The sequence below is a fragment of the Diplotaxodon limnothrissa genome, linkage group LG4, assembly GCF_057381915.1.
Source record: "Diplotaxodon limnothrissa isolate DT_005_m linkage group LG4, D_limnothrissa_male_GT1.1, whole genome shotgun sequence".
NCBI lineage: Eukaryota > Metazoa > Chordata > Actinopteri > Cichliformes > Cichlidae > Diplotaxodon > Diplotaxodon limnothrissa.
The window spans coordinates 15,874,096-15,900,708 of NC_140599.1; positions in this window are offsets into that span (position 1 = coordinate 15,874,096).

The window sequence follows — 26,613 nt, forward strand, 5'->3', positions numbered from 1 at the left end:
GGGCTAGTAGGAGGAGTTGGCCGTCCGACTGCGGTCTGGGGTGTGGGGCCTCCCTGCTGCTGCGGAGTCGGGGTGGTCTGCCTCTCCCCACCGCAGGGAAAAGGGTAACACCACCTGGGTCTGGGTGCAATTCCCCCCTCCAGGGGCAAGGGTACCTAGACCCGGTTTATAGAGTACGCTTGGGGAGTGTGATTGTGTGTACAGCGTCTCTTTATGTCTGTCTCCACGTTGGTTGAGTGTGGAGTGAGTGCATATGAGAGCATGAGGGTGGGAATGGATGTTTGTGTCTGTGTGTGCCTGTATGTCTGTGTCTATATGTCAGGTTGGGTATCAGACGCCACCTCTCTGGGGACACCTCAGGCCCTCCAAGGTTTGGAGGCCTATCTCCACCCACCACCACTTCCCCTGCCGGTGGCGGACTCCCTCAGGTGTCGGTGTGTTGGTGGTTCTCTGTGTCTGGGGGTGGGCGTCCGGGTACACACCGGCTCACTCCTTGGCGGCCGCTTGTCGGGGCCTGGGGCCTGGGGCTCGCTCGGGCCCCTTTGGAGGTGGGGTGCCCCCGGCCTCTCGGCCTAGGGCTCGGTCACTCAGGCGCAGCTGGGGGCCGGCGGAGCTCACGGGCGCGTCACTGCAACCCCCCCTGGCTTCTGCTCCGCGGCTGCTGAGTGAGCCCTCATCTGGGACTCTCCTCAGCTCTTACTGGAACAGTGGCGCGGCTGCCCCTCTGTTGGTCTTCCATGGTCTCTTGTGTTCTGGGGGCCTCTGGATGTCTGGAGTTTTGATCTCCTCCATACCCGCTTCACACCCTGGAGGACGGGGCTGTGGCCCCCCCACACTCCCTAGCAGATCATTACATGGAGAAACCTTTGGAATGCAAGCATGCTGATCCACACAGGTATGCACACATGGGTATTCACAGACGCGGACTAAAGCTTTCTTGGCTGCTGCCTCAAAGCACACTGTGCGCTGTCTATCTTGCGTGCTGCACAATATCGTTTATTACTTAGTAAATACTGATATCTATGACTAGCTAGTTTATTGTGATGGTGCTTTGCTTTCTCTATTATTATGTTGCTCTTTGTTGTTTGCTGTCTCCTCTGTTTGTTTGTTTGTTTGTTTTTTTTTTCTCCATACAGGTGACCCAGGAGTTTTTTTTTGTTTTTTTTGTTTTTTTTTTTGTCTCTCTTCCCCCCCCTTCTCACCGTCTCTTCTCCCCTTGGGTTTTCTTTCTTTCTCTCCCCCTCTCTCTCTCATTCATTCCCCCTGTCCTATTTATTAAAAAAAAAAAAAAAAAAAAAAAAAAAAAAAAAAAAAGAAAAGATTTGGAGAGAGAGTGAAAATTTCATGTGCCCTTTCTGGTTATACCCTGACAGAAAATGATATTCACTGGATACGACAGAGACCAGGAAGAGCTCTGGAATGGATTGGGTATATGAGCACAGGCTATAATTCTCCTAGCTATGGCAGTTCTTTTCAACATCGTTTCATCATGACTGAAGAAGACTCCAGCAGAAGACAGTACCTTGACATCAACAGCTTGACAGCAGAAGATTCTGCTGTTTACTTTTGTGCTCGACAAAGCACAATGATGTAAGACAGTGGAGCAGCTGCACAAAAACCTCACCATATACTAATATCATGTAGCAATATAATCCTGATGATTTCTGGATTCTCCTGCTGAAAGAGAACTTTCATACATATTTTAAAAAGGAAAATAAAGATACTGAAGCCTGAGTTGTTCCTGGTGTGTTCATTGGAGTGTAAATATTAGGTACAAAGATCTTAGACATTGAAAAAAAGAGAGTGCGTGAGACAGTGCTTTGAGTGTTCAAGTAGAATAGAAAAGTGCTAAATAAGAACCAGTCCGTTTACCACTGCTTGTAGACATAAAACAGGTATGAACACTGTTTAAAACAACCATGTATTCAAAAAGAAATAATGTTTGAATTCCAACCTGAATACATAATAAATTATCAATTAAAAGTCTCAAAAGAAATCTATTTCTATTCTGTCTCTTCTGTAAGAGGTCTTTGCAAAATTTGACACGTCACACTAGAGCTGGGCGATATAAGATTTTTTTCATATCACGATATGTTTTTTTCATTTCAGGCGATAACGATATCTATCAAGATATAAGCCAAATAACTATATTTGTAAGATTTAAATGTGCCGTTGCTCACAAGTAAAATGTGAAATAATCAGCAGCTTGTTTTTATTTAAATATTTATTTCCCATAATAAGTTCAACAGGGTAGATGTACTTAAGGAACATGAGACTTTTTCAGATAAATAAAGGCAAATATTGCAAAGTACACAAAAGGCAGCCGCTAAAGCGTTTAAGTTTCAAAATAGAACAAACGAAACAGACTACTAAATTGTCAATTCCACTTAGAAACAAAATATTAATTCTAAAAATAAATCTTAGTTTGTTTTACAGAAGAACAGACAAAACTGACTAACTTTTGTCAATATCAAATAAACTGAGAACTAAAAGGAAATTCTCAATCTCTCCTTGTTGTATAGCTTAGCTTTTCAAACAGTTTTAACAGTTACTTTAGTCTGACAAAAGCCGAATGACGAATTAGCGCTTCCAGTCAGAGACTGAGGCTACGTCCACACGTACACGGGTATTTTTGAAAACGGAGATTTTCCATTTTCGTTTTAAAAAATAATCCCGTCCACACATAAAGGCAGAAATGAAGGAAAACGCTGCTATGAACATGCCAAAGCAGCAGGTGGAGCTAGATTCCTAACCGTGCAGAAATGTTGGCCAATCAGAAGTCTAGAAGCCTCGGTGGGAAAAAGTAAACAAAGCTGGGGCATAGAAGCAGAACCGAGTCGTATGTGTGGACGGACAGTAACTGTGTGTATATGTAAGCATTTAAACACTGCAGAGAGTAGAATTAACAGTAACAGTATTGTAGAAATTCATTTCACCGAAACAATAACGTGGCGCACAGTGTGACGCATGCACCAGTTTATTGTATTTCCAGACTTGCTTTCGGCACAATTTACAGTGCACGCTACTCTGTTTTTTGTCAGACTTGAAATAGCCGAAATACCTTCACACTACGGAACTTCTATGGCTCTTCCGTTCGACAATCTCTCCGGCATTGGAACCATCATCTGTTTTCTCTTCGGTAACCTTCGGTCACGCTCGGTTGATTTTTCCAGTCGGCACACTCATTTCCTCCATTACCCGCTGGCTCCATTACCCGCTGGCTCCATTACCCGCTGGCTGCTTCCCAAACAAACACACGTGCGGCTTGGCACTTGTGCTGTACGTAACAAGTCACGCGACGTGACGCTGCGGCTGTGATTGGTTCGGCTCTGCGCTACTTAATTTGGATTGGCTGACCTTTTTTTTTTTTTTTTTTTTTTTTTTTAAGAGGACAAGAGCGGCGAGGTCTATCGCGATAGTTTAATTTTTCTATGGAGTAAAAGTTATATCGCAATACATATCGTTATCGTTCTATCGCCCAGCTCTATGTCACACTATCTTACACATCATCTAACTATGTAATGTAATATATATATATATATATATATATATATATATATATATATATACACACACACATATATATATATATATATATATACATTGTTGGGAAGGTTACTTTTAAAATGTATTCCACTACAGATTACAGAATACATGCCCCAAAATGTATTTTGTAACGTATTCCGTTACGTTACTCAATGAGAGTAACGTATTCTGAATACTTTGGATTACTTAATATAATATCATGCTGTTTACAACTACATGAATGTGATTTATTACTATTACTGAAGGTCCGCGGCTCGTAGCCGAAAACTAGCTTTACTTTGTTGTCTGGGTGAAGTTTTCTTGCGCGAGACAGAGAAAGGCTGCTCCAACGGAACTAATTGTTTCAGAGGAAAACACGAACAGAGTGTACAGTTGAGTCTTAATAGCGTACTTACAACTGGGCTCATCAGGCACTTTTTTTGGCTGCAGTGGTTATTATTATATTAACATGCTTCCAGCTCCCGTTTCTGCTCGATGACAACTCATACTTTTCCTTTTTCTCCCTACTCGCGCTCACAGACACATAACGGGTATGGCAGTCCATTCTCCATTCTTTAGGCTACATTCTTTAGGGCTATGCCTGTAGCATTCTGCCTATTAGCTTAGCACAACAACAACAACAAAAAGGGAGAGAGCGCAAACACCCTGTAACCATGGCAACCGTAACACTGCCGCCTGGAACAACAGAACATAGCTGTCAAACAAAACCTAAACAGTCCTGACCTGTCCGAATCAGGAAAATACCGCCGTGTAACCCATTTATTTCAACAAAGTAACTGTATTCTGAATACCACCTTTTTAAACGGTAACTGTAATGGAATACAGTTACTCATATTTTGTATTTTAAATACGTACATGTATTCCGTTACTCCCCAACACTGTATATGTTCACATCATCTAGTAGATCTTCTGAGGCTACAGAGGATCCAGGAGAAGAAGAAGAAATGTTATGTTTGAAGGTTTGGACTGCTTTGACAAATTGCAAATCTATAGTATGGATGTAAATCCAATACAGGATCTTTATATGGTGTGAAGTTAGGTTTTTACATATTGTGAAACATCAAGCAAAAGAAGATCAGTAAAAAAGTATTATTGGCCGTATCACATATTCTTAATAAATTATTAAAAATAAAGACTATACACTCCTGTTATATCCTTGTATTCCAATATAAAGTAAATATCTGCTCATCACAACATTCTGTTTCTCTCTGATAAGTCAAGCAAACATTTTGGCAAACCCAAATATGTTATTTTACATAAACCTATAATTTAAACTAGCCTATATTGTTTTTCGCTCTTTCATTATTAACACTTACCTGTGTCTGAATTTTATTCACAGTCCTGACACAAACATCCTAGGGGAGGAGTCAATGCAAAAACCCAGAGAGCTTCTTTATATTTCACTACAGGGATGATGACAGAGAACAGTGGACTCATCTCAACATGATGGACTGTAGGACAGGATTGCTGTTTTTAACTCTCTGCTTCGCAGGTTAAGAGGGGTTTTTTTTTGTTTTGTTTTTTTGACGGTCTAAAATATTTTGTCACATGCTTTAAAGTTGTGCATGTCATTGATTTTCTTGTAATCTTTGTAGGTGTTAATGGTCAGACTCTGACAGAATCTGAACCAGCAGTTAAACAACCTGGCCAGTCTCACAGATTGACCTGTACAACATCTGGACTCTCATTCAGCAGCTACTATATGGCCTGGATCAGACAGGCTCCTGGAAAAGGACTGGAGTGGATTACAAGCATTAGTAATGGTGGGGGCAGCACTTGGTACTCTCAGTCAGTTCAAGGTCGGTTTACCATCTCCAGAGACGACAGCAGAGAGCAGCTGTATCTGCAGATGAACAGTCTGAAGACTGAAGATTCTGCTGTTTATTATTGTGCCCGAGAGTCACAGTGATAGGAGTTGGTTAAGCAGCTGTACAAAATCCTGCTTTCAGGTTTTATTCAAATGTTAGTCTTTTCAGTTGTTTCCCCACTTTTTTCCTGTTTCAAAATCAAACACCAGTTTGTGAGAAGATTATCTTTTTTTTTTTAACAGGCATTGGTTTTGCATTGGCATTGGCTAATTTGCCAATTGTATGTTAAAAATGTTTGTATTTTAATATTCAAAAATGTTTTTGCCCAAAACATATGTGCACTACATGTCAGTAAAAATACTATGCAAATATTGCTGTCCTTAAATGCTGAATAAACACTGACTGATTGTATCTCTTGTACTTTATCTAAAAACTTTGCACCGTAGTGGTTAAAATCTCATTCTAATAAGAGTTAAAAGCACATTCGGTTATTAGGTTTACAGGGTTATTTAATTATGGTTAACGGTAGGTAGAATTGTTTTTAACATTATCTGCCAATTACATCTGCCACCCTTCTCCAAATCTGTGCCCCTACCTGGTCCCCCAACAAAAAATTTCTAGACACGCCACTGAGTATAATACAAAAAATAATTAAACATTAGAACATACCGTGCAGCTTTTTAATGCGGATGGTTACAGTATACAGTGCTTTTAAATGTTTTATGTTCTGGGTTCACACCTGAGTATTGATTTTTTTAGGTGGAGCGGAGGAGTTATCCAGGGAAAAGCTCTGTTATTATAAACTATTTCACCACATAAAACTGAAATCATTTGGTAGCAGCTGACCAGTATAATGTGTAGAAGGACACACAACATTATTTACTGTCAGATCATCACGCAACTCTAAGTGAAGAGCTTTTGGAGCAAATTAAATAGTTTGCTCTGCATTCACAACTTATAGCCATCTAACTAATGTGTCAATTACACATTCATTTTGTCTTTGCAAATAAATAAACCCCCCTTGAAGCAGCTATCACAACTAAATATACGGGGTGTGCATTTTTCAGTGTTGGATTTAGCAAAATTTGCAATTAATGAATAAAATAAACAAAATATTTAAATATGAATTATATTCATCTCCTGAAGGGGAAACTCTTGGAGATACAAATACAAAAAGGCCATCTGCAAAATTCCCTGGTCAAAAGTTGTAGTGACAATATTGGCACCACATCGCTTTAGTAAACCCAGACACTTTTTAGTGTTAAAGAAGGCTTTGTGCTGCCACAGGCTGTTAGTAAATCTGGCACTAAATGTTCTTTCTTGAATGATAACCAGCTGTTCCTATTTATATGACCTGCATAAAACAAACACGTTATAAGAAAGTAAGAAATCATTTTGTTGTCCATCTACTGTGATTAGTAGTTTCAAGATGGTGAGCACAACCAGACTGTCAAGGAGAGCAGTGTAAGGTTGTTGCGATTCTTAGCACACCGCTCATCCTTATCGATTTTTGGACCCACCTTTCCCTAACCTAGATCACGTTGTCAGTGAGATCAGGGAAAAGCTAGAGGCGGAGTCAATGCAAAGCACTGATAGCTTCTATCTCTTTATGTCTGACTGTAGCGATGAGGACAGAGAACAGTGGACTCACAGCCTGACATGATGGACTGTAGGACAGGACTGCTATTCTTAACTCTCTGCTTTGCAGGTGAAAAGCTTTGTTGATGATAATCTAAAATTATATTTTGGGCCATCCTTTTTAAGTTGTGCATTTGTCATTGTGTTTCTCTTTACTGGGGCAGGTGTTAATGGTCAGACTCTGACAGAATCTGAACCAGCAGTTAAACAACCTGGTCAGTCTCACAGATTGACCTGTTCAACATCCGGATTCACACTGAGCAGCTACTGGATTCACTGGGTCAGACAGGCTCCTGGAAAAGGCCTGGAGTGGATTGCTGCTGATACTAGCAGTAGCACCAATTACTATTCACAGTCAGTCCGAGGCAGGTTTACTGTCTCCAGAGACAACAGCAGACAGCAGCTGTATCTGCAGATGAACAGCCTGAAGACTGAAGATTCTGCTGTTTATTATTGTGCTCGAGACTCACAGTGACAGAAGTGGCTGAGCAGCTGTGCAAAATCCTACACAACTTATTGTGAATGGTCCATTCAGTTATAATTATTGGATGTCACATTGTCCTGTCAGTGTTATGTTCACTTTCTTCCTCTTAAATTTAGAGTTGTATGGGAATGCAAAGTGAGCCTGTACTTATGTTTATGTTTTGCTCACCCTTCACTTCCAATAAAGTAAAACATATATTTAAAAAATTCCAAACACTATTCTTACAAACAATTTAGGGTATAATTATCTATCATATATCAATTTTCTATCATACCATATCGTAAAGTACTTAGAGACTCTGTATTTGGAATACCAAATTGCTCCTGTAGAGGGAGCTCTATGCAAACGTTTCCTCCTTTATAAACACATCATTAACATCACAAGAAATGACAAAATACAGATAGAGCTTAGCAGCTAGCCAACAAAATTTTGGCCATTTGCTCAACATAGCAGTCAGTGAAGTGCATACATCTTCTATTTGAATGTGTAATAAGAGTGATCTTATATGGTAATGTGTGGTATATATAAGTCCCCCCAAACACAAGGTGTTCAACCACTGCAATTACAGCTACACTGTAAAATTGGCTTCCAGATATTAAACAATGACTCAGCCTTCACTGTACTTGTTGAGGATGCGAATAAAGCCTGTAAGCACTATTGTCTAATTCAAAAACTGAAAAATGGGACATTGTTTGAATTAAAATCTCAACAAATAAATTAGTTAAAGAGTATCGAGTTATCAAATCATTAACTACACTATATATCATAGGAAAATCATTGCCAAGTCTACATCAGCACTGTCCTTTCTGTGAGGAGGAATCAGTGCAAAACATGGATATCTTAGACCTACTTCTGGACCTACATCCAGGAAGGATGACAGTGGAGTGGTCACACACTTTGACATGATGGACATTAGGACAAGACTGATGCTTTTTATCACTTTCTGGGCAGGTGAAGCATTTCACTGTTACTGAGTTATATTTGCCACTGAAAAGTAACCAAATCATAGTAAGTGACTCTTTTTCTTTTTTGACAGGTGTTGATGGTCAGCCTCTGAGACAATTTGAACCACAGACTGACATGTACAGGTTCTAGATTCACATTCAGTGACTATTATGTGAACTGGATCAAACAGGCTCCTGTAAAAGGACTAGAGTCATAGCTGGACTGGCCATCGGGCATACCGGGCATTTGCCCGGTGGGCCGCTGGCGATTTTTTGTTTCTATGGGCCGATGGATTTATTTTTTTTTAGGAAGGGTATATATAATGAAAGGTGTTGGATTGGCCAATTGGTCATGATCGACTCTGGGCTGGACCAATTGCAGCCGAGGAGGCTGGATGCACCCTCCCCCTTGTTTAGCAATCACGTGATTTTCGCGCATTGCATGCCGGGAACTCGTGGCAAAACAATCCAAGTACCGCATCAAATGCAAGCATTTGCAGCACGTTCATTCTCCGGTTCCAATACCTTCTTGTTTTTTCTTTGCCGCACAAAAAAGGAATGTACAAAACAAAAGGAGAACAATGCCGTACAAAGACAGACTCGACGAAAAGACAAAGAAAAGATACGAGGAAAAAATCCAAGGAGTGAAAGGGTCAGACCCTTACGAGCACACAGAGTGGACAAAAGACGTCAGTGTGCTGCCCAACTTTCACCACGCTCAGATTTATAATTATACGGTTCTTGGAGTGAGTGCATGCACTCTTGAAGTTTAGTAACTTCAGGTCACTGCAACAAGCCCAGGTACAGTTTACCGACGGATGGGTACAGGACCTTGAAATGCACCCTGTAGAACGAAAGACCATCGTATGAACAAAGGTAAGTTTACCAGTCTCACAAATCGTCGTCATAAACACACATTCATTAACCGTTTATTAATATAACCTTTGAGCTCAACGGTAATTAATTAGTAGTGGAAATAATTTCTGGTTGCATTACAGAAATGTAGCAATGACAATAATATTGTATGTTGTAATCGTACTGGACAATTAGTGATACAAAACAACTGTTTTATCCTGTGAATAAAAGTATATGTTTTTGTCAATGTACCATGGTAATAACAGAAGCGAAACGCAATATTGTGTCAGGACAATTCACTATTTATGCACAATAAACAAAGGAGCATAGCACGACAATTTCTGTTCAGCGCCAGACTTGCTTGTAACCTATATCACCAATTATGTTAAGAAAAATGACGTATTAACTACTACAAAACTCTGACCTTTGTGGGAATGCTTGGAGCAGACTAACATGTGAGCTGGAGTGTTCTGAGACGTTATATTTGGTATATCCAGACCATCCGTCGGCTCTTACTTCGGAAACATGGCTTAAAAAATTTCTCTTCAACAACGTAATCCGATAAAAAAAAAAGATCTCTTTACCCGTCGGCTTCCCGTGGCTGTCATGCGACCGGCTATTGCAGTTAATAATACAACAGCTTCTTGCCATTTTTTGGGTTTCTTTTTATCGCTGTGTAACTGAGTTCAATTGAAAGCCTGCGTGCGCTAGTACCTCTTGCCACAAGTTCCCAGAATCCTTTGCGGTTTTACCCCTGAATGACGTCACATTTTCAATCTTTATCCTGGTGGGCCGGTCTCTAGTCAAAATGCCCGGGCCGATTTTTTGTCCCAGTCCAGCCCTGACTAGAGTGTGTTACATCTGTTCATTACTACCACAGAACTTACTACTCTCAGTCAGGTCAAGGTCGGTTTACCATCTCCAGGGACAATAACAAACAGCAGGTGTATCTGTAGATGAACAGTCTGCTTTTTATTACTGTGCTTGAGAGTCACAGTGACTGACTCTAGCTGAGCAGCTGTACAAAATCCCCTGCTTGTTTCTGTTGTGTTAATACCTTTTGAGAAAGTATAATGTGTTTATTGTATCTTTAGTTGTTGTCGTTTCTGATGAAAAACACAGAAAAAGATAATTATCACCCAAAAACAAAAACATAAAATACATCAATTAACACAGTATCTGTGCATTAACTGGCAACTACAGTATGATTTAAGTAAAAAGGTAAAATATGTAATTGTGCCTTATTTATTTATTTATTTATTTATTTATTTATTTATTTTACCTGAGGAGTACTTACAGTGGCACTTACATAATAAACACTGACCATAACTGAATGGTAATGAATCTCCTTCAAGGGTTAAATAGACATCAAATAGTTTTATTCTCACAGTTTTTGAGATGTACTTTCACACATTCAAACTCTTCTTTCTCACAAATGTACATGTGAAAAATGTGCTCAGCTCTGTTACTGCTCTTAGCAGCTGGATGTGAGTCTCTACATTTGTCATAGTCAGTTGTTGATATTTGTTATTCAACTAGATATTTGTTGTTCATCTTTTTTTGTTTTTCACAGTTGTAGAGAATAAACATTCGATATAGTCAGCCTCTGTGACTTTACAGCCAGGTCACTGTCTGACCATCACCTGTCAGGTGTCTTATGTGGCTGCTGTAAGACTTGGATAAGACAGCCTGCAAGGAAAACACTAGAGGGAATGTGGATACAGCTGAATCTCCCACAAACTACAAAGAGTCCTTTAACTAAAAGAAAATTCAACATTTCTGCAGACACTTCCAGCAACACAGTAACTTTGAAAGTACTGAATGTGCGTTCGGAAGACATTGCTATGTATTACTGTGCCAGAGAGCCACACTGAGTCAACACATCAGGAGACCTTAGCAAAAAGCCCTCAGAGCACAAACCCTTGTAATACAAAGACACCAGAGGAGGAGCCCTAAGACCACAGTTCACTGGTAGGAGACGCATGTATATACTTATAAACAGAAATGGGTTATAGAGCTATATAGAGTAATATTCAATTTTTAACCTACACAAGGTGCTCAAGGGCTGAGGTAAATTTTAAGAAAATATTGGTCATCTCCTTTCAAAAATCTCAGGTTTCTTAAGACATGTTCCTTGTGTCTGGGGCCTATTTTGAAATTCCTTGGACATTTGTATTAAGTTGTGGAGATGAGATTGAAGTGTCAATCTACAACTGAGTAGTTTTAGCTATATTCAGTGGAAGTCCACAGGATCCATAAGCATGGTTTCCTTTATGTTAATATTAACCTATCTATCTACACTCAACAAAAATATAAACGCAACACCTTTGTTACTGCTCCCATTCCCCATGGGATGGACGTAGAGACCTAAAATTCATTCCAGATACACAATATAACCATCCCTCCCAAACAGTGGTCACAAATCAGTCCAAATGTGTGGTAGTGGGCACATCTGCCATATTGAGATAATCCATCCCACCTCACAGGTGTGCCACATCAGGATGCTGATCTGACATCATGAGTAGTGCACAGGTGTACCTCAGACTGCCCACAACAAAAGGCCACCCTGGAATGTGCAGTTTTTTGCGCTATTGGGGGTCTGGGGACCCAGAACCGGTCAGTATCTGGTGTGACCACCATTTGCCTCATGCAGTGCAACACATCGTCGCATGGAGTCTATCAGATTGTCAATTGTGGCCTGTGGAATGTTGGTCCACTCCACTTCAATGGCTGTGCGAGGTCGTTGGATATTCGTGGGAACTGGTACACGCTGTCGTATACGCCGGTCAAGCACATCCCGAACATGCTCAATGGGTGACATGTCCGGTGAGTATGCTGGCCATGCAAGAACTGGGACATTCTCAGCTGCCATCTGCCCTGAACAATGTGAACCATGATTCATCCGTGAAGCGCACACCTCTCCAACGTGCCAGACGCCATCGAATGTGAGCATTTGCCCACACAAGTCTGTTACGGCGACGAGCTGGAGTCAGGTCAAGACCCCGATGAGGACGACGGGCATGCAGTTGAGCGTCCCTGAGACGGTTTCTGACAGTTTTTGCAGAAATTGTTTGGTTGTGCAAACCAATTGTTCCAGCAGCTGTCTGGGTGGCTGGTCTCAGACGATCTTGGAGGTGAACCTGCTGGATGTGGAGGTCCTGGGCTGGTGTGGTTACACGAGGTCTGCGGTTGTGAGGCCGGTTGGATGTGCTGCCATATTCTCTGAAACGCCTGTGGAGACGGCTTATGGTTGAGAAATGAACATTCAATGCACGGGCGACAGATCTGGTTGACATTCCTGCTGTCAGCATGCCAATTGCACGCTCCCTCATTGCTTGTGGCATCTGTGGCATTTTGCTGTGAGACAAAACTGCACATTCCAGGGTGGCCTTTTGTTGTGGGCAGTCTGAGGTACACCTGTGCACTACTCATGATGTCAGATCAGCATCCTGATGTGGCACACCTGTGAGGTGGGATGGATTATCTCAATATGGCAGATGTGCCCACTACCACACATTTGGACTGATTTGTGACCACTGTTTGGGAGGGATGGTTATATTGTGTATCTGGAATGAATTTTAGGTCTCTACGTCCATCCCATGGGGAATGGGAGCAGTAACAAAGGTGTTGCGTTTATATTTTTGTTGAGTGTATCTATCTATCTATCTATCTATCTATCTATCTATCTATCTATCTATCTATCTATCTATCTATCTATCTATCTATCTATCTATCTATCTATCTATCTTTTCCACTTATTTAGAAGCTGATGTAGAACTCGTAACTTTCTGAATAGCAAATCACTACCAGTTGACATTTTATTTGTTGCAGAGGATCTTGGACAACTGTACCATATAAATATTCTGATAAAGTTTTGTCAATTAAAGAACATACAATCTTGTCAAGTTTATTCATTAATATCTGCTTCCATGGCATGAAAATGATATATTTTTTAAAGAAATTGAAGAAAAGTCTGTTTTTTGTTTTCTGTTGTCATACTAACTCCCTATGACCCTCGTTGAGGCACAGCTTTATATTTATGTGTTCAGCACTTAAATGAGTCTAGAACAGAGTATTCAATATATCAATGTCAATAATCTGAAAATACACTAAATGCACTTCCACTTTAATGAGTATAGTTTAGATTTTTGCAATTTTATTAGTATGCAATCGTAACCAGAACCCACCTGTTTGATTTATGTCTTATTGATTCAATTATGTAATTAGAAAAGCACAAATTAATTTCCCAAAGATGTTTTCATGTTTTCCATTAGAGGCAGCCTCTTTAACAAATTTCATTCAGTCCCTAATGAATTTTTTATGTATGTCTATGCAAACTCATTTACTTCCTGTATTATTCAGCTATAAATGTTTCACATCAGACTGTGATGTAGAGTTCACATGATGACACGTTCATCAAAAACCATGCTTTCTGTAGCTCTGTTACTACTTATAGCTGCTGGGCGTGAGTCTACTTAAATGTGTAATATAATAACAGTTTGTTTTTTAATAATATAACCTGTGATTTTTCACAAAACATTTTCTTTTTTAACAGGTGTGAAGTGTGAACATTTAACTCAACCAGGCGCTGTGACTGTGCAGCCAGGTCAACGTCTGACCATCATCTGTCAGGTCTCTTATTCTGTGAGCAGCTACAGTACAGCTTGGATCAGACAGCCTGCAGGAAAAAATCTAGAGTGGATTGGACAGCAATGTCATGGATGCACACCAGCATACAAAGATTCTCTCAAAAACAAGTTCAGCATTTCCACAGATTCTTCCAGTAACACAGTGACTTTAAATGGACAGAATGTGCAGCCTGATGATACTGCTGTGTATTACTGTGCCAGATACCCACATTAACACAAACAATCAGCAGCCCTTGACAAAAACCTCTCAGAGCCTCAACACTTAAATATGTAGTAGGAGGAGCCATCAGCCCATTTATTATTTATTAACATAGATACATAGTGTGGAAAATACAAATTACTTTTAAAAATATGTAAAAATAATATGTGCTAATTTAAAAAACTAAACAAAACAAGAAAGGAAATAATATTTCTGTCTGACTCACAACATTTACAGAGCCTTGGTGTAACTTCAGTAAGTAATTAGTAAGTTCATTGCCTTTCTGACCTGCATTCCCAGACGTTTGGTTCAAATTCAGTTCAGAAGTGAACTTGACTTATATATTTATGGTTTTAAGGCTATAAATAGTTAGATTGTTACTGGTTTTGTATTGGGAATTTTTAATAAAGCTATATTTACATTTGAAACCAGAACTCTTGATGTGGTATATTTTTAAGCATGTGTTGCCTTCCCTTTACTCTAAAGCATTTAACCCTTAGAGTTCCTGGGGGTGAAATTCCCCCAGATGGTATTGTCTCAACAAAATCAGCCATTTTCCCTGACCTCACTGATACATTAAGCTTAAAATGTTATTTTTTTATTACAGATGACTGCATATTAAAGTTAAGTTTAAGACATGCAATTGATTTTAACTAACCTGACATTACACCTCTCTTTACGTGACAGTCATATGCTAAATTTGTGAAGGTAAAGTGCCTGAAGAAATGTTGTAGAAATGTGAAAGTTTGTGGTTTACTTCAAATTTCACCCCTTCATGCAGAATATAATATAATAGCTACTATGATAAAGACAACATGAGCATAATGTACTCAGTTCTAACTACAACTACAAAACTCTCTTTTATTAATCTATGTATTTAAAATAACACAGAATGGAAAGTACTGTAAAGTAATAATTTGTGTTTATCATCTTGCAATGAGTGTGTGATAAAATAACAAACTGAGTGAATGTACATTTAGTTTGAACACTTGGGATACAATATATATATATATATATATAGCCAAGTTTATGTGAAAATGTAAAACAGCTTGATTATATTGATTACATATTTGGTCTGTTTTTAAAGAGTTGTTACTAAGTATAGACTTAAAGTGAGTTTACTTGGGAGTGCTGTGGCTGTGTAATGTTAGGAGTCAAAGCAGGAGTCACAGCAGAGGGACTGTAGAGTCTGCTATTTTGTACTGTGCATAAATCCACAGTAACTAGAGGCAGTTACGCTGCTGTACAAAACACTGCAGTGCTCATTAGACATCTTTATCTCGTATGTTTTAAACCATTTTGACCCCTTCTGCTATTCTATTAAATTTTTTTAAATAGGCATTGGTTTTGATGTATTTGAGATACAAATCGTTTCACAAATTGTGTTTATCTTTTAGCATCATTAAAACTAATCTAACCTTCCCTGACAAAATATAAATGTTAGGTTTTGTATTGTTGATTGTCATTTATGCTTAGAAATATCTACTTATATATGCTTAGAGTTTTATAACTAGTTGTAGATTGGTAGAGGTTTGATCCTTAATAGTCTGCAAACTTTGTGTGCATTCCAAAGCACTCTGGGAGCATGGGAGAGGTCGTACCTTCTCATATTGTTTTATGGTAGGATAAACGTAGCTACAGTATATCTGTTTTAGTCTAAGAGCCTTTTGTTTAGATGAACTGCTGGACTTCCAGACCAGCAGGTTTAGGGAAGTCATTTATGGGGTCACACACACACACACACACACACACACACACACACACAGGCAAGGTACTCTTTGTTTGTATGTAGATGTCGTTAAATGTATCAGACAAGAATGTGTCATTCACAGTGTTGGGACTAACGCGTTATTAAGTAACGCGTTACAGTAACTACGTTATTATTGTGGTAACGAGCACGGTAACTAGTTATTATGCCAAAATCAGGAACGCGTTACTCGTTACTGGGATTTAGATAGGGTCGTTACTCGTTACTTCGTGTGGTGGCTATCGCGGAGCTTCCACAGATTCAGTAACATTAGCAAGTGGTGAGGCCAGCAGGTGGATGAAGGAAAAGGGACGCAGACGGAAAAGAGACCCCAGGCGGCCGCCGGTCCAAGTGTGAACTGAACTTCAGGTAAGAAGTTATGACCTGCAGTCTCTCTGGGTCAGATATGAACCAAGTTTAGGTGGAGTTTATTTTCGTTATTCTGACTTTTTCCGTACTGCGTGCTAGCTAGCATGACGGAGTTTCTATACAGCTGGGTGGTGCTATGATGTTAACGATGTTAAACTTTATTTTGTTCATAAGTTATTAGAGTTGCCAACCGTCCCGTCTGGTATTCAGAGAAAATATTACGCGTTTCTTATTGAGGTGACAGTTTGTCCCGTAATTCAGCTACAATGAAAAAGGCACAAAGCTGGAGTTATTCTGTGTCTTTACGCTGCACAGCTGCCTCTTCTTCTCTCATTCTCTCCCCTCCCTCTCCCGTTTCTACTTCAATCATGAAAACTGATCAGTGATCAGCTGATCGTCTTTTCTCTCTTGTGTGTTTATTGCCCACTTTGCGCCGAAAGAGGAAACCAGCGGATGTCGCGCTAAACAACAGCAGCACGTTTAAGCTTGATCAGCTGTTGTTAGAATTTATTTAATATTAATTTCTAGTATCAGCTGATGTTTGCTGGAGCCACAGCTGCAAAAAAGCTGCTGGTCATGATATGGTTTGGTTATGTGGTGAGAGGGAAACATGAAGATGAAACCAGGAGATGTCCTTACTGGATCATCAGAGCTGAACAGGTGATGGAGAAACAGGTTTACCTTTTAGATGACATGAATGAGTTGGAGGGAAGTTATGAACTGTTTCTGAGAGACAAATAACACCAGGATCCTTTTCTAAGTAGCTGACAGCTGGTAACTGTGCAGGGGCGGGTCTAGCAAAGTGTTGCCAGGGGGGCAGGTAGGGCATTAACAGGGAAAGGGGGGCACAAAGAAATACTTTTCTTTCTTATTCTCATTTAAAATGTCTAGCTTTTAAAAAATAATTATCTGAATCTTACAACAAACGATTGATAGATTGATGCATATATACCATCAGACAGTGTACATCACTGTCACAACAGTGTTTATTTTCATTCAAAGGCTTTATGATTTTTCCTATAATGGTGGGCCAGTCTCTAGTCAAAATGCCCGGGATGATTTTTTTGTCCCAGTCCAGCTCTGTATGCAGCTCATCTGCAGTCTGGTGTTGCCTACATCTTCCTATTCGGAAGGCAGAATTTCCGAGTTCTGAGTACAATCGAAAGCACCACGACTGCAGTTTTTGTGTTGGATGTAAAAGGCGCAGATGACACTGTGACGTAGGCTAGAATCATGGCAGCAGTCAATGACGGTCCAGGCGTGGGATTTCTCTCGTGGAAATATGCACATTATCTTTTTCTTTCTATTGGTAGGTGGCACAGTGCACTTGTGGCAAGTAAGCAAGCTAGAAGATTGGCAAAGTTATGGAAGCAACACATTAACAAGAGAATTCTGAGTAAAACCAAAGTTACTTTCCCTAGTAACTAGTTACTTTGAAAGTAACGAGTAACTTGAAGTAACTGAGTTACTTTTGAGAGAAGTAACTAGTAATGTAACTAAGTTACTATTTTAAAGTAACTTACCCAACACTGGTCATTCATTTATTAAGTTGCCTAATTTCAGCACAAATGCAATGGAAAATGCAAAAGTCCTTAACCTGCTTCAGTAAGTAAATTAATAGAGCAGCTGACAGATGGTCTAACATGTTAAGACAGGACTACTTGAACGCTGCTTAAGTCTGCTAGACAGGTGAAGAATATTGGGTATTTACTGTTTGATTTGGGAAGCTGTATCAGTGTATGCTGGCAATGTGATTTCTTCTGATTTTATTTATTTATTTATTATTATTGGTTATTTCCTGGTGGAGGGGTCAACAGTTTCACTGATGATGAGTGAAATTTATCTTCAAAACCTTACCAGCTTACAGCATATGACTATTTGTTTTTCCAGTGCTGATGGTCAGAGTCTGATAGAATCTGAACCAGTGGTTAAAAGACTCGTACAAGTTCTGGATTCATATTCAGTAACTACTTGTTGCACTACTCAATGGCTCACATCCGTATCTTCAGATGAGCAGCCATGCTTTTGGGAGTCTGTGAGATATTTCCAGTCAATCCACACTAATTAACAGATTCACACTATTTAGAGGACTTATGTATACACTGTTTATTTGTGTTTTCACAGGTGTGTACAGCATTGATCTCATTCAGCCAGATGGTTGTGCAGCCTGTACATTATGATCATCACTGTGTCTGGTTATCCTTGACTGAGTTTGGCTACAGCAGAGACATGTCTGTTTGGTTGTTATAAAGGGACAAAATCTGAAGCCTGAAGAGAAGATGTTTATCACACCACAGTGATACAAATCACCAAGACACAATTAGAGTTTGGGTGTCATATTTGACAGGACTCTCTCATTTCAGTCTCACACTAATTACATAACCCGGTCTGCATACTTTCACTTACGTAACATTAACTGACTTCGTCCCTTCCTTACTGCCCATGCTGTTCCATCCTTGTCCATAGTCTTATTACTTCCCGGATCGATTATTACAACTCCCTCTTATTTGGTCTTCCCAATAAGGTCCTCCTTAAACTTTAACTTCTTCAGAATTCTGCAGCTCAGGTCATAACTTGTACTGCCTTATCACCCCAATTCTTCAGCAGCTTCACTGGTTGCCCATAAAAGTTATCTATTTTAATCTACTGTCTTTTTAATATCTTTTTCTCTTTGTAAGGTGACCTTGGGTTTTAGAAAGGCACCCTCAAATAAAATGTATTATTATTATTATTATTATTATTATTAAATACACTCTCATAGCGGCAACATCAGTTCAGAGAACTCCTTACCTCCTAAAAAAACATCACGTATATATATCTGAACAATTTTACATGCTTTCGTAACTTAGTTTCACGTATGGCCCTGGATAAATACTTTCACTGAAGAGTGCATGCCAAAGGCATTATCAAAAATGTACTGCACTTTTTGGTCACACTCAATGCAAATGGAATAGAAGTCTATTTAGCAATTAAAACGCAACATTCTGCAAGGTTCACAAAGGCTAGTCTACAGACAAAGTAACAGACAAACGATTAAACAAACAATCAAACAAAAATGTACTTTTTGTCTTCTCCTTTTCAAAATCTCAGGTATGCCCACAAATGTTTTAACTTGGTGTTTATTTTTAGATTCCTTATACATTTGTCCACTGGAAACTCCAGTGGTGATGTGACTGAAGTTTCCAACTACAAGTGAGAAAATTTAATCACTCAATTCAAGCCTAAAGCAGCCACATAAGGTGACAAGTGAGACCATGAGTATGCTAATCATTTTTGCACAAACTCACAGAGTTGCACTTCATGAATTTGTGCCACAGAGTGACACAGTTAAAAGGTTCTATGACTTAATGAGGTCTAAACATGACTTATAAACAGAGGTGGGAAGAAACAAATACTTTACTAGTGTATTTCAGCAAAATTTTCAGGTATATGTAGTTGTATATTTTTGACTGATTTTAATTTTACTCCCTAAATTAAGAAAGACATATCTATCTACTTTCTACTTCTTACATTTTCAAAACAAAGTGTTATCTGATGCAGTTGAGGGACATTTTACTTCATATCACTGCAGCCCTTCAAACATCAAACTAATCTGAATTCCCTAAATAGAGTGAAACAATATTATAACACATAAAAGTTAATCATTTTGGTGTATCCACAAAGAATACAGCACACAAGCACATCAAGAAGACACAAAAGCATATACAGTGGTGTGAAAAAGTGTTTGCCCCCTTCCTGCTTTCCCATTTTTTTGCATTTTTGTGAAGGTGTTTATGATGAAGGGAAAAAAACTTACATGGCTCTTTAACATGATAACTGGTTGGGGCACCCTTAGCAGCAACAACTGCAAACAAGTGTTCGCAATAACTAGCAAAGCCATTTTTAAACTATATTTAAAGGTATGGACTGCTTTGACAAAATGAAAATGAAAAGTACATGGGTAAATCCAATATAAGATCTTTACATAGTGTGATGTATGGTTTTTGCATGTTGTGAAGCAAAAAAAGATCAATATATTACTGAGCATATCACATATTCTCAATAAGTTATTAAAAAGAAGCATATACACTTCTGTTATATCCTTGTATTCCAATATAAAGTAAATTTTGCTAATCACAACATTCTGTTTCTCTCTGATATATCAACCAAAGATTTTGTTAAACCCAAAAATGTTGTTTCAAATAAACCTATAATTTAAACTAGCCTACATTGTTTTTCACTCTTTCATTATTAACACTGACCTCATAGTGTCTGAATGTTATTCACAGTCCAGTTGCAAATCTCTGAGAGGAGGAGTTCATGCAAAAACACAGAGAGCGTCTTCATCTTGATATCTGACTGCAGGGATGATGACAGAGAACAGTGGACTCATCTCAACATGATGGACTGCAGGACAGGACTGCTGTTTTTAACTCTCTGCTTAGCAGGTTAAGAGTTATTGTTTTTTTTTTGTTGTTTTTTTGATGGTCTAAATATTTTGGTTCATGCTTTAAAGTTGTGCAAGTTATTCATTTTTTCATTATTTTTATAGGTGTTAATGGTCAGACTCTGACAGAATCTGAACCAGCAGTTAAACAACCTGGCCAGTCTCACAGATTGACCTGTACAACATCTGGAATCTCATTCAGCAGCTACTGGATGAACTGGATCAGACAGGCTCCTGGAAAAGGACTGGAGTGGATTGCAACTGATGCTAATGGAGGCACCAAATACTACTCTCAGTCAGTACAAGGCCGGTTTACTGTCTCCAGAGACAACAGCAGAGAGCAGCTGTATCTGCAGATGAACAGCCTGAAGACTGAAGATTCTGCTGTTTATTATTGTGCTCGACACCCACAATGATAGGAGTTGGTTAAGCAGCTGTACAAAATCCTTCAGGCTTTATTATACTCTCTCACCTAATGTGTACCATTTAGAGAACTTATTCACACCCAATAAAGTATAACATATATTTTAAAAAGTGACACACCATTTGCTATTTTATAAGAAGTTTAAGCTGTGACACTCTATAATTATCGTCACTAAGGAGCACACATGAAAATTTACTGCTGATTCTGGAGAAAAGCTGGCATTTCTCTTAACTCTGAGATTACAGTTTGGCTCCCCACCTGCAATATAACAGAACAACTTTACACCACATATAGATGAATCTCTACTGACAGTGTGCACTGATGCATGTGATCATTCATGATCACATGATTTTTTTTTTCTCAGTGGAGTTTGGCGTGAGATCAAACTGGAGCAGAATCCCTCTGAGGTGAAAAGACCTGGAGAGAGAGTGAAGATGTCATCTATCAGGTTATAGACTGACAGGTTACAATGTTGGCTGGATTCAAAAGTTTTGCCCAGGTTTTTTGCAGATGGCCTTGTGTTGTACGTTCTACACACACACTCACACGCACACACACAAAGGTAGCAGATTTTCTTCCTGTGCTCATCCACACAATCCACTCCAGAGCTCCCCCCAGTCTGTGTCATATGGATTGGGTGGATGAGCACAGCAAGAAACTCTGCTACCTTTGTGTGTGTGCGTGTGAATGTGTGTGTAGAACGTACAACACAAGGCCATCTGCAAAAAACTGGGCAAAGCCTTTAGTCATGAAATTGGCAACACATCTCTTTATTATAACTCAGAAGATTTTTAGTTTTTTAGATAGTGTTAAAGAAGGCTTTGTGCTGCCACAGGCTGTTAGTAAATCTGCCAGTAAATGTTCTTTCCTGACTGATAAGCAGCTGTTCTCATTTATATGACCCGCATAAAACAAACACATTGTAAGAAAGTAAGAAATTATTTTGTTGTCCATCTACTGTAATTAGTAGCTTTTACACAGTGGGCACAACAAGCTTGTCAAGGAGAGTAGTGTAAAGTTGTTGCGATTCTTAGCACACCGCTCAACCTTATCGATTTTTGGACCCACCTATCCTGACCTAGATCACGTTGTCAGTGAGATTAGAAAAAAGCTGGAGGTGGAGTCAATGCAAAAGTACTGCTTCTATCTCTTTATGTCTGACTGCAGAGATGATGGCAGAGAACAGTGGACTCACAGCCTGACATGATGGACTGTAAGACAGGACTGCTGTTTTTAACTCTCTGCTTGGCAGGTGAAGAGCTTTGTTGATGATAATCTAAAATTATATTTTAGGCCATCCTTTTTAAGTTGTGCATTTGTCATTAATTTTCTCTTTACTGGGGCAGGTGTTAATGGTCAGACTCTGACAGAATCTGAACCAGCAGTTAAACAACCTGGTCAGTCTCACAGATTGACCTGTACAACCTCTGGATTCACACTCAGCAGCCACTGGATGCACTGGGTCAGACAGGCTCCTGGAAATGGACTGTAGTGGATTGCTGCTGATACTAGCAGTAGCACTAATTACTATTCACAGTCAGTACAAGGCAGGTTTCCTGTCTCCAGAGACAACAGCAGAGAGCAGCTGTATCTGCAGATGAACAGCCTGAAGACTGAAGATTCTGCTGTTTATTATTGTGCTCGAGACTCACAGTGACAGAAGTGGCTGAGCAGCTGTACAAAATCCTACACAACTTATTACATCCACTCATATATAATGGTCCATTCAGTTATAATTTTTCCTTCACTGCAAATAAAGTAGTGCTGTCCGCGTTAATCCCGTTAAAATGATGTTAATGCCATTGTTTTGGGCTGCACGGTGCTAATACGTTAACGAGCTAACCTCTCTAACACGTTGACGCCAATGAGTCCCACGCACGGGGCGATCTGCGCTAACTTGCTAACGGAGATTTGCTGCATTAATGCGGTTCTGGCGTTAACGTTATTTTAACGAGATTAATGCTGACAGCACTAAAATACATTAAAACATATGTTGAAAATTCCAAACACTATTCTTACAAACAGTTTAGGGTATAATTATCTTCACTGAAGAGTGCATGAGAAATGTGCCATCAACAATATACTGCTGATTCTTGTGGCACACAGTGCTGTTATTCTTCTTGCTTGACTTCGAGAAATGTAGAGCTGCATCGCTCCCAGTCTGCAGTATGAACACACCATCCCTAAATAATCTGCTCAGTTAGAATGAGGTCCTCTTGGCGTTTATATATTTAGATATGAGAGCACAAATTTTCTATCATATTTAATTTAGGATATGCTATAGCATATCCTAAATTACTAAGAGACTGTGTATTTTAAATACCAAATTGCTCCTGTAGAGGGAGGTCTATGCAAACTTTTGCTCCTTTCTAAACACATCATCACCAATATTTGTCAAATAGCACCTTGTAAACGCTATTTTGAACCACGCAAACGACTTTAAACAGCTGTAAATTATGGCACATATTATTAGGTCAAGTTTATTATTTATGGTTTGTTCCCTTTGTCCTTTTTAGAGGAGTTTGGAGTGAGATCAAACTGGGACAGTCTCCCTCTGTTCTGAAATGACCAGGAGAGAGAGTGAAGATGTCATGTGTTGTATTTGGTTATAGCCCGACAGACTACAATATTCACTGGATACGACAGAGACCAGCAAGAGCTTTCGGCTGGGTGGATGAACACAGTCTTAAATTCTGTTAGCTATGGAAATTCTTTTCAATGTCATTTCGTCATGACTGAAGAAGACTCCAGCAGCAGACAGTACATTGAGATCAAGTGTCTGACAGCAGAAGATTCTGCTGTTTATTCCTGTGCTTGATCAAACAATAACAGACAACAGAGGAGCAGCCTTTAAGTAACCATGCGACCTTGTGTCTTTTCTATTGTTTTTCTGCATATACATGTCCCCATATATAATTTTACCATAGAGAGATGAGAAAATTCATTATTCTGGAACCAAAGGTCTCAGATTTGGACTCATCAAACTAAAGCACAGATTTCCACTGGTCTAATTTCCATTCCTTGTGTTTCTTGGCCCAACCAAATCTCTTCTGCTTGTTGCTTTTCCTTAGAGGTGGTTTCTTAGCAACGTAACCATAAAGGCCTGATGTGTTCAGTCTAGTCTGAACACTTGATGTAGAGATGTGTCTGCTACTGGAACTCTGTGTGGCATTTATCTGGGCTCTAATCTGAGGTGCTGCATAGTGCTTGATGGTTTTTGCGACTGCACTTGGGGACACATTCAAAGTTCTAGCAATTTTTTGGACTGACTGACCTTCAGTTCTTAAAGTAATGATGGACTGTTGTTTTTCTTTACTTGGCTGATTGGTTCTTGCCATAATATTTCCAGTTGTTTCACACTTTTCTGTTCACTACATAATTCCATATGTGTTCATTCACAGTTTTGATGCCTTCAGTGAAAATCTACAATGTAAATACGTAGTCATGAAAATAAAGTAAAAGCAATAAATGAGAACGTGTGTACAAACCTTCGACTAGTATATCCAAGTTTCATCTAAATATTCAAGGTCTGAGTTTTCAAAAAAAAAAGTATATTATAAAAATAATATGTATGTGAAAAATATACATATTTTTATTATGTGTGTGTTTTCATATCTTATAATGCTGAACACCAAAATGATCTTACTATTTGAACAATCACAGCAAGTTCAAAACAATGACATTTATAAACCTCAGGTCGCAGGCCATTTTTGAGTCCTCAGCTTCAAGAAAAGCTATATTTGCTGTATCTCTATTACTAGTAAAAAGCTTTCACATTGCTACATACAAACAAAATATTAACAAAGTCAGGAAAGCAAACAAACAAACACCATTGAGATCATTGGGAACTATTGAGTCAATGTGTGCCAAACTGACTACAACCGCACATGAAAGATCTGGTGAAAGCAGCACAGCAGGTTGTAGGGATATATCTCTTTAATCTATGTGCAAGTCAGCTCAGAAGTACGCTACACACTGCTGCACTTTCTGGTCACACTCAATGCTGGCATTTTTCCTACCTCACTTAGATAACATGGAGCATCTATTAGTCTTAACTGCTTATTGAACTGAGGGTCCCAGGCTGACTTTACCTGCTGTCACAAGGTGGGATACAACCTGAAGAAGTCGCTATCAGTCATGAGGCTAATTTAGAATTTCCAATTAACTTAACCCATCCACACATTTAAGAATTACACATATGTGTGAGAAATGTTTGTATGCCAAGCTTGGGTACAGATTTGTGCACATTTATGTTTTTTTAAGTGAATTCCATTCTGCTTTTTCAGTATAAAATGTAACTTGAAAATATTATTTCTTGAGAACAGATTCATATTTATGAGTGGAAAGGGGACTGACAATGCTAAGATTTATTTATTCAATTATGTTAAGAAAAACTGTTTATGCATCCTGATTTCTCTCTGTCCAAAGCACAGCTGTCTGGCAGATGATTCTGGATGAAATAAGCCAGCATTTATAGATTAAGGAAAACAGCTTCCTTCACAGAGCTGTTGCCTTCGTCAGATGCCTCTCTCAAACTTTGACTTCCAAGACTATAAGGGACTATACACACCCTCACTAAAACTGCCTTACTATGAAAGCTTTCACAACACTTTCATCCTTAAAAAAGTGGGATTTTCTTACTGTGACTATGGTTTTTAGTAAGATTTTTATATTCTTTATTTCATTAATATTTCCATTTTTAATTTATTTCACTGAGATAAACCACAATATAATAGCATCTCAGTATAGTGATATTAAAGAATATTCTGACATTAGACAATATTATCACACTATGCTTAAATAATTAGAATGAGTAAGTATTGTTAACTCAAAAGACACAACGTCGTACTCTCATTCACAGCGCTTTATTCGTTCCGCCATTTTTCATACTAACAACAACAACACTTCGCGGGCAACAGTACTCTCGCGATAAAACAGAAAATAACAAGTTAACAATCTCCCTCTTTCTTAAAAATAAAATAAAATAAAAGTACAAACACACCCCTGTAAACATTTGTATACATATATGTATATATTTATATAAACAAAAAAACATTTCAAAAGTGCTTTGCTTTACTTAAAGCATACTATCATTGCACACAATAAACAATGGTACATTTGAATGCAAAGACAACTTTGTAAACAAAGGATTACAGTATCCAGAGTCCTTCATCTAGCGCCTTTAGAAGGGTTAAAGGTGAAACTCCCTTTTTTGTCAGACAATCAGCAAGTCGGGATTTTGAATCTGACCAACAAACCTGTCTGATTTTCTTGGCTTGTATGAGCTCTTTAATGCTGCTCATTTCTAGCCTTAGTCTCTTCTCTGTAACCTGCTTGGTAGACTTGAGTGCATCAAACAAGGAATGATTATCAGTCACACAGATCAAAGGAAGAGCATTCAGACCAGTGTTACCAGTTGTAAGCTCAGAGAAAAGTGTTGCCAGGAAGACAGCACTGTCTATTCCATCTGACATGGCAAGAGTTTCTCCTGCCAGTGTACTTCTGACCACGCGCCTGATTTTTT